General features: G+C 42.4%; 1 pseudogene; it reads right to left on the bottom strand.

Annotated features, from left to right (window-relative positions):
- Positions 1-2,947: 2,947 nt before the first annotated feature.
- LOC105988481 lies at positions 2,948-3,358 on the bottom strand (annotated as a pseudogene).
- Positions 3,359-8,774: the final 5,416 nt, after the last annotated feature.

Genomic DNA, 8,774 nt, shown 5'->3' with positions numbered 1-8,774 from the left:
TCCTGAATCATCTGGACCCTTGCACTTGGAGTATTGACTACTGGCAGTGACACCTCACCTCTGCATAATCTGTCTTTCAAGTGAGAAGACTTTGCTGGTCAATACTGAATCAATTTGCTCTGGCAGGCTAATTGAATGCCTCCCTCAGACAAATGGGTCACCAGGGGAAAGGAGTAAAACCTTGATATGCAGATCTGAATCAAAGCCCCAGAGGAAACTGATGTATATGTGTGTGTGTACATATGTGTATACACACATACACATATATGTACATACATACATATATATTTAAAACACATACGTCTTGAGACAAAACCTATGTGACAGGTAGGGCCAATTATTTGCTTGACAACATGAACATAAACCAATCTGTTTCTGGTCCTCTTTTTGTTTGAGTATTTTTCTTCTTTAACTTGATCCCTGCATTGTGTGTGTGTGTGTGTGTGTGTGTGTGTGAGAGAGAGAGAGAGAGAGAGAGACAGAGACAGAGACAGAGACAGAGAGACAGAGAGAGACAGAGAGAGACAGAGGAAGATAGAGGAGTGACAGACAGAGACAGGAAGACCGGGACAGAGACCGAGACAGAGAGAACTCCAGAATGGCTTCTAGAATGAGGAATTCCTTCCTTCCTTCCTTCCTTCCTTTGTTCCTTCCTTCCTTCCTTCCTTCGTTTCTTCCTTCCTTCGTTTCTTTTTCTTTTTTGTTCTGTGCTACCCCTCATCTTTTTCACTCAAGGCTGGCATTCTACCGCTTGAGCCACAGGTCCACCCTGTTTGATTTTTCCTTTCTGTTTCATTGGAGGTATTTGTCTCACAGCTTTTCTTGCCCAGCCTGGCTTTGAACCACTATCCTCAGATCTCATTTTGCTGAGTAGCTAGGATTGTAGGTATGAGCCACTGATGCCTGGAGAGGAATTTCTTAAGTTTTGTAGTTCCTTCTTTTTAAACAGCGCATTATTTTCTTTAGCAAATTACACTGATGATGTTTAAATTATTTAACATTCTTAGTGTTTACAAACACCTGCTCTTCCCTAGCCGCCCTTGGAAGTTTGTGAAAAAGAAACCAGAGACTCTCAGGTAGTAGCTTCTTTTAAATCTCTCTCTCTCTTTCTCTCTCTCCCCTCCCTCTTTCTCTCTCTAGCCCCCTCCCTCCCTCTCCTTGTCTTTCCACTTCCGTGTCTCCAGTTTACAGTGGAGGAAAGCAGAAAACGTTCTGGTCTGCACCAGCTGTGTCTTGGGAACCGCTACTTTATTCCCCTTTTCCCTGCTGAAGGAGATCAGAACCTGCCACTCTCAGTATGCATCTTTGTCCAGTAAGTTATTCTGAGCTGAGGACAAAGGGAAGGAAGTCACATAGGAAAGGCTTCTTGTCCTCCCAGCTTCTTCGCTAAAAGAAGAACAGAAGTTGAAAAAGGGCTTAGTCACTGAAGACCGCCATACCAGTGGCACCAGCACAGACACCAGCTTTACTCTCGCGCCTTCATCTACCATTTAGATCCTGTCTCTAGAGACTCAGTGTCCTTTTCCTTTGTCTCTAAAACTTTTCTGGTTTTTTGGGGGGAGGGTTGGGTATGTTTTATGAGCTGGATTTTAAAATTCCTTTGTGAATTACTGGCTACTTGAATGTGTCCCATGATATATATGAAATATAGTTGTTAATAAACCTCTGTTTTGTTTTTCTCTCAATAACTACCTTTTGTTTCTGGAGACCATCCCACTAATGGTCATAAGGTGGGCAGGGGAAAATTATTTTTCCTCCTCTGTAATATGTGTTGTGAAAATGCCTAATCTGTATATTAATTTCTCACTGTTACTTTAACAAATTGCCACAGATTTAGTGGCTTAAGACATAGTACATTCATTACTTTTCTGTCCTGGAAATTAGAAGGCCAAACACAATGTCATCCAGTTAGAACCACAGTGCCAGCTGGCTACTCTTTCAAAGGCCGGAGAAGAGAATGTGTTTTCTTGTTTTTCTAGCTTCTAGAAGCTACCCTGTCCTGGCTTATGGTCCTTCGTCTTCCAGACCAGCTGCGGCTGCGATTCTTTTATGGTATTATCACCCTAACTTCTGCTTCTGTCATCAGATCTGATTCCTTCCTTCCTTTCTTCCTTCCTTCCTTCCTTCCTTCCTTCCTTCCTTCCTTCCTTCCTTCCTTCCTTCCCTCCTTCCCTCCCTCCCTCCCTCCCTCCCTCCCTCCCTCCCTTTTTTTCTTTTCTTTTTTTTTAATTGTGAAAATACTGTACAGAGGGGTTACAATTACATGGGCAAGATAATGAGTACATTTCTTATCAAGCATTGTAGCCTCCTCCTTTGTTTCCCCTTCCCATCCCTTCCCATCCTCCCCCTGCCCTCCCCCACCAATCCTCCCCCCCCCACTAAAGTTGTAAAGTTTGTTTTCGACATAACGACTTGTACATCTCATTGTTGCAATGGATCCACCTGTATCCCTATTTAAATGATTTGTTTTTTTCCCTTCCCCTCCACAAATTATACTGACATCAAATACAGTGAAAGCAGGGGTTATACCATGGGTGTCCCTCCCTTTTTTGTAGTTATAGTCTTTTCCTTTTTGCATTTAATATTGTTATCAAGGTGATGTACAAAGGGGTTATAGTTACTTAAGTCAGGTAAAAAGTATATTTCTTTTTGGACAATGTCACCTCTTTTCTCACTTTCTCGCAGGTTTTTTTTACATGACATATCATTATTCAATAATAAGTTTTTAGATGAGAACACATCCTTATATTTAAGAGACATCCCTCAGACATATGCCTAGAAGCCCTGAGGGGCTGGCCACAAATTCCAACCTGCACCATACCTTCCTTGTCTTTCTAAGCCTCCCAGGGAAGTTAGTCTTTATGACAAAATTAACTCCAGGGAACCCTAGGAGCATCAATCCCTCTTCTTAAGGAAGCCTGAGAGAAGGGATCACTCATAATGGTTGCTAAGATAGCTGGAGCACAGTGTCAGGACAAGCAATGAAAGAAAAGGCCAAGTCCTCCTTGGTGAGGGGCTGGCTCCGGACATGCTGCAGCATTTCCAAATCTTGGGCTTGACAACGAGCATCCAGGTGCCCCAAATACTGAACCATGTTCCTGAGCCACTGCCTGGCCTTCGGTGGACCCACCACAGTGACTTGAGTGTGGCCTGTGGCTGTGAAGCAGGGCTCCAGCTGAATGAGGGTGTGGCTGTGTTTCTCAATGCAGGGGAGGAATGCATCCCCTGGGCCGAATATGTCTTTCTCCAGGGGAGGAATGCGTCCCCTGGGCCGAATATGTCTTTCTCCTGTTCTTCTGTCAGGTAAAAAAACCAATGGAGCATTGAAGTTTTCAGGCCAGGTCCACCAGGCTCCCATGCTGTGAGGTCAGCTTTATGTTGTCCTCTCCTCTAGCTTTACTCAGAACAGAGCAAGTCCAAGTAGCTGCTTACTTTCTCGCAGTTTTAGAGTAATTTCTTTTTCAAATTAAATTAAATTATTATCTGTAAGTAGCTGTGCAAAGGCATTGCCATTTAACAAAGCAGGTTATGAATATATCTTCATCAACGTCACCCCTTCAACCTTCTCACCCATCCCTTTCCTACCTCATCTTCTCTCTTCTTGATTTTGTAGGCTATCCCTTGGATCCTTGTTTGCATTTTCCTCCTCTTCTTTTCGTTCGTCTATACCTTTTCTCTTGACCCCACTCCACCTCTTTTGAGTACCTGCTTCCTGGTGTTTTATTTTGCTGAACTTTGATTTTTGTCTTTCTAAGGCGTTACACTATTTGAGATTTCCCTTGAAACTACCAACTTTGCGCGAATACTTTTGCATATAGTGGTTCTTCTACCTCCTCCTTTCAAGGGCTGGGATTCCATTTGGCCCACTTGCTTTCTCAAGTCTAAATGAAAAGCAGCCTCATTCTGTGTTATCCAACCCATGTAGAAGTTCTGGCCACTAGGACATAGACGACAACTTTGGGAACCCCCATCCTGCTTTCCACACTGTGTGAAGGCTTTCAGTGGCCTGACAGGCTTTCTGATCACACAGCATCTGCCTCAGAGGTGATAATGATTCCTCACTGATTCTTTATGTACTGGTGTCCATTCATGTAAACTGAGAAGAATAATTTGTGTTAGATATAATATATCCGAAGTGCTTAACACATGCTAGTACATTGTAGATGGTAGATGCCTAGTATACGTTTGCTATTGTAATTTGAAAAATATTGTATGCATGAGGTTTTGTGCTGTATACATTGTTCATAGTAATATTTTATTATATTTCATACCACTTTATGACAGTATTAATACAGCTTTTTCTTTTCTTTTTTCTGTTTTTTTTTTCCCTCAAGGCTGGTGCTTTATCACTTGAGCCTCAGCTATATACTTCCTACTTTTTTTTTAGTGGTTAACTGGAGATAAGAGTCTAATGGACTTTTCTGCCAGGGCTGGCTTCAAACCATGGTTGTCAGATTTCACCCTCTTAAGTAGCTAGGATTACAGGTATGAGCCACTGGCATCCACCTACATCTCTGGTTTTTATTGTGATTTTAAATCAAAGTTACAATTACAAAATGAAAAGTAATATGGCATAAATTATGAAAAATTTGGAGGAAAATTCACTACATTAATACCTTGACATACATTTTTATTTATTATTTTATTATTATTATTGGCAGGACTAGAGTTGGAACTTGGGGACTCACATTTGCTAGGCATATACCCTACCATTTGAGCCATGCTTCTAGCCCTTTTTTATGTTAGTTACTTTTTCAGGTATAATCTCTTGTTTTTGCCCAAGCTGGCTTCAGCCTATGATTCTCTTACCTATGTCTCTCATGTTGCTCAGCTCAGAGGTGTATATTAGTATCCTGGGCTTACTGATTGAGATAGTCTTGTTCATTTTTTTTCTTAATGTTGATCTTGCTCAAACGTTGGCTCTCCTAATCTTTGTTCCTGAGTAACTGGGATTATAGGTAAGAGCCACTGGGATAGGCCTTTCATTACAAGATTCCTAAGTCCTTGCTTTCATACATTCTGTAGTTACTTGTGAGTTGCTGGAGAGTAGGGATAGTGTTTTAGTTCATCCTGTAGGCACTAGTAGGCACATAGTTAGCATGCAGTGAACTCACTCAGATGAATGAACTCAAGGAGGCTAATCCAGCCAGAGGTCAGAGCATCATCTGGAGAGAGAAAAGGCTTTTGCATTCTCCTTTTGCTGCAATGAAAGTTCTTGGCAGGCTTCTTCACCTTGATGTGTTGAAATCTTTGCTCAATAAGTATATAACAACTTACTGAAATTCTGCCTTGGTCATTTCAGTGAATTTGATTTTAGTCAGGGGAAAGTAACGGAAAACCACCTCAAACTGGCTAAAACAATAAGGTATTTACCAGCTCCTGTAAGTGAGAAGTCACAGAGGTAGGTCAAGTTTGGGCCAGTGGTTCACTGATGCCATCCTTTGTTTCTTTTCTGTTTCCAGAGTGCCTGTTCTCTATGGTCTTGATCACGAGACTGCTGCTAGCAGTTTCTAGGGCTCTGTGCTTCTTTGCTTCTATTGTACAAGCAGAGAGCCCAACTTTAAGTAGCAGTCACTGAAGAGTAAAGAAGTATCTGTCTTAGACCAGATGTAGTAGAGCACATCTGTAATCCCAGCACCTGAGCAGCTGAAGCAGGAGGATGGAGAGTTTGAGTCTAGCCTGGGCTGCATAAAATCCCAGCCAGTCTGGGTTACATAGTGACACTGTTGTATAAAACCAAATAATCAAACAAAACCAAATAAATCACAACAACAAAACAAAAATATCTCTCTTAGAAACCAAAGCAGCTCTTTCCATCTCTTGTAGATTCATGCGTTCCAACCGTTTAGGTCATCCCTAAACCAATCAGAGTTGCTGAAAGACAGCAAAGTGCTGATTAGCTTCAAGCAATTAGAGTTCACCTCTGGTGCTGTGTGTGTGTGTGTGTGTGTGTGTGTGTGTGTGTCTATGTGTCTGTGTGTAGTGTTTTTTTTCTTTCTGATAAAGTAATTACCAGATAAAATAGAGGATGGCCAAAGTACTCAAGCTGTATTGACGAGTATTTTATTCTGAGTAGTTAAACTCAGCAATATAAAACAGCTTAGCCCACCTGAGCTTTAAAAGAAGAAAATGCCTTTCCAGGGTTAAAAAAATCTTACTCACTTGGAGTCACAGTCTCTTCTCTCTTTAAATGCAGTTTCCTTTACTCCTTCTTGCTCATCATCTCATTCATTTATAGCACATTTTCTAAAAAGTTTCAACAGAGATTTACATGTAAAGTTTTAAGTATTTTGGGTTAGGCATAGTGCGCATGCCTGCAATCTCATCTACTTGGGAGGGCAGAGATAGGAGGATGGGCAGACAGTTCAAGGCCAGCATGGGCAACACATTAGTGAGACTCCATCTCAACATAAAACTCCCAGCTTCTTGGGAGGTGAGGTGGGAGGATTTCAGTTTGAGAACATCCTTGAGTGAGAGGGAGAGACTTTATCTAAAAATAAAACAGAAAGAAAAAGTGGCTGGGGGCATGGCTCAAGTGGTAGAGTGCCTATGAAGCATGAGGCTGAATTCACTTCCTAGTAGTACCTCCAGAAAAGAAAAAAAAGAGTTTATAGTACTTTACTAATTCATTTGCAAGGATTTAACAAACATTCCTGCTAGCTGCAAACATGCTTCCCAAATGTAAGGCTTTTACTCTTGCATAGAGTCCCTGAATTGTTTGTCTGATGGGTTTCAGAAGTCAAAATTGGTCAGATTCTCCACCTGATTTTAATTGGGTCAGGAAAGCTAAGTCCATATCTATACATAAGGAACTTACGTCATAGGGATCAATGTCGGGGACAGAAGAGATGCATTCAGGAAAGGACCCCCACCATCGAAAGCACAGGGGCATAATCAGTAACAGAGACAGAACTGAAGCTTCTCAAATCATAGCCATAGATTAGGGTGGCCGGGAGATGCAGCTGCGAGGTTGAGATTCGGATAGGGACCCATCATGAAGGCTGTAGTCTGATATGTGCTGTGCAGGGAGGGAAGTGTGAACTTCCCTGGACATCATGGGGCTGCAACACAGTTAGAAGACCCTAGAGGTAGCTGGGATCGAATCTGTCGATGAAAATCTTATTTTCTCTCCTAGAAGAAGACCCTCTGGGTCATCCTGGGAGCTTCCACCATTGATAAACTTCACATGTTAGCTGATTTGTCTCTGACTACCTTCCTTCCCCGGAGTGGTGGGTGCAGAACCCTGGGTGTGGATGACATTTATTTAAGCAGTGAAGCAACTATTTCTTTAAGCAGGTCAGTTCAGGAAATCTCACAGGCTAAAGGTCTAGACGGGGAGCAAAGCTGTTCATGTAGTTCCCATTCCTCCTCTAGTTTGTAATGCTTAAGGGATGGAGCAGGGAGCCTAAGTATTGAAGCTCAATTAGGGTTATTCTATAGAATTTTCAAGGAAATGGTGTTAGCTCACATGTGGATATTTTTGATCATTTTTTTTGGGGGGGGAGAGGGTACGGTTGTGGGGCCTGAACTCTGGGTCTGGGTGCTGTCCCTCAGCTCTTCAGCTCAAGGCTAGCGCTCTAGCACTTGAGCCACAGTGCCACTTCCGGCTTTTTTCTTTTTGCTTATGTGGTGCTGAGGAATCGAACCCAGAGCCTCATGCATGCAAGGCAAGCGCTCTACCACTGAGCCACCTTCCCAGCCCTATTTTTGGTCATTCTTGTCCATAGGACAGTCATGATTTCTATTAGTTAATCTCATTGGTTTTACTTTCATGTAGTCTCATTGGTTTTGAGTTTTCCCATCTTTTTGTAAATTTTCTAATGTCCATAAACATCATTCAGACAAGATGGAGTCCCTGAAGGGCACCCATTAAATAAAACCCTCTCTCTCTTGCCTAAGTGCTAAGGAAGCTAGAATTAAAATAAGAGGAAAAGCTGGGAATGATGGCCAGGCCTGCAACCCTAGCACGCAGGTCCAGACGGGAGGCTCGTGAGTTTGAAGCGAGACCTGTCTCCAAAACAAACAAGCAAACCAAACAGATGAGACTTCAAAGTGCTGCCTTTATTATTCATAAAGACTCAGTGGAGGTTGTGTTTTTAAATAGGCTTTGCCACTCAGTCCATTACTGTACTGGCCCAGGGCTCATTTTCTGAGGGTTGAGGAGGGGTATGGAGGTAGAGATGGCAGGGGTCAGCTCTGCTTCCCTTCAAGAGACACAAAAGAAGCAGGAGATAAAAGGGGAGAGCTGAGCTCAGATCTTCAGTTTATCCCTCCTCATTTATCAGTCACTCCCAGTGATCACCAGGGTCCATTAGAACAGCTCCTTCCTCGTGGAAGCCTCCATCGAGAGCAGAGAAATATTCCCTCTGACCGAATGAGCAGTTTTTCTGCATGTCTTATACAGTTTAATCCTTTCTTTATGTACCCACTCAACCACATTGTTATCTGAAGGTGAGATCCTGGATCGAAACAGCCAGGCCTTTTTATATTGTTTCATCTTCTCTTCTATCTCTGCACTAAATCTGACCCCTGTTCTCAGACTTCTTGAGATCCTCTTCTAGCCTGAATTGTTTAGTTAGATGAAACCCCATATTTAATGCTACTCAACAGACTGACAGTTTGTCATGTACCAGCCACTTTATATACATTGTATCATTTAATTTGCAACAAACAACAGGGGGTAAGATTTATCCTTCCTTCCTTCCTTCCTTCCTTCCTTCCTTCCTTCCTTCCTTCCTTCCTTCCTTCCTTCCTTCCTTCCTCCCTCCCTCCCT

The sequence above is a fragment of the Dipodomys ordii genome, unplaced genomic scaffold, assembly GCF_000151885.1.
Source record: "Dipodomys ordii isolate 6190 unplaced genomic scaffold, Dord_2.0 Scaffold49, whole genome shotgun sequence".
In the NCBI taxonomy this organism is placed as follows: domain Eukaryota; kingdom Metazoa; phylum Chordata; class Mammalia; order Rodentia; family Heteromyidae; genus Dipodomys; species Dipodomys ordii.
This window is presented reverse-complemented; position numbering and strand designations above follow the sequence as displayed.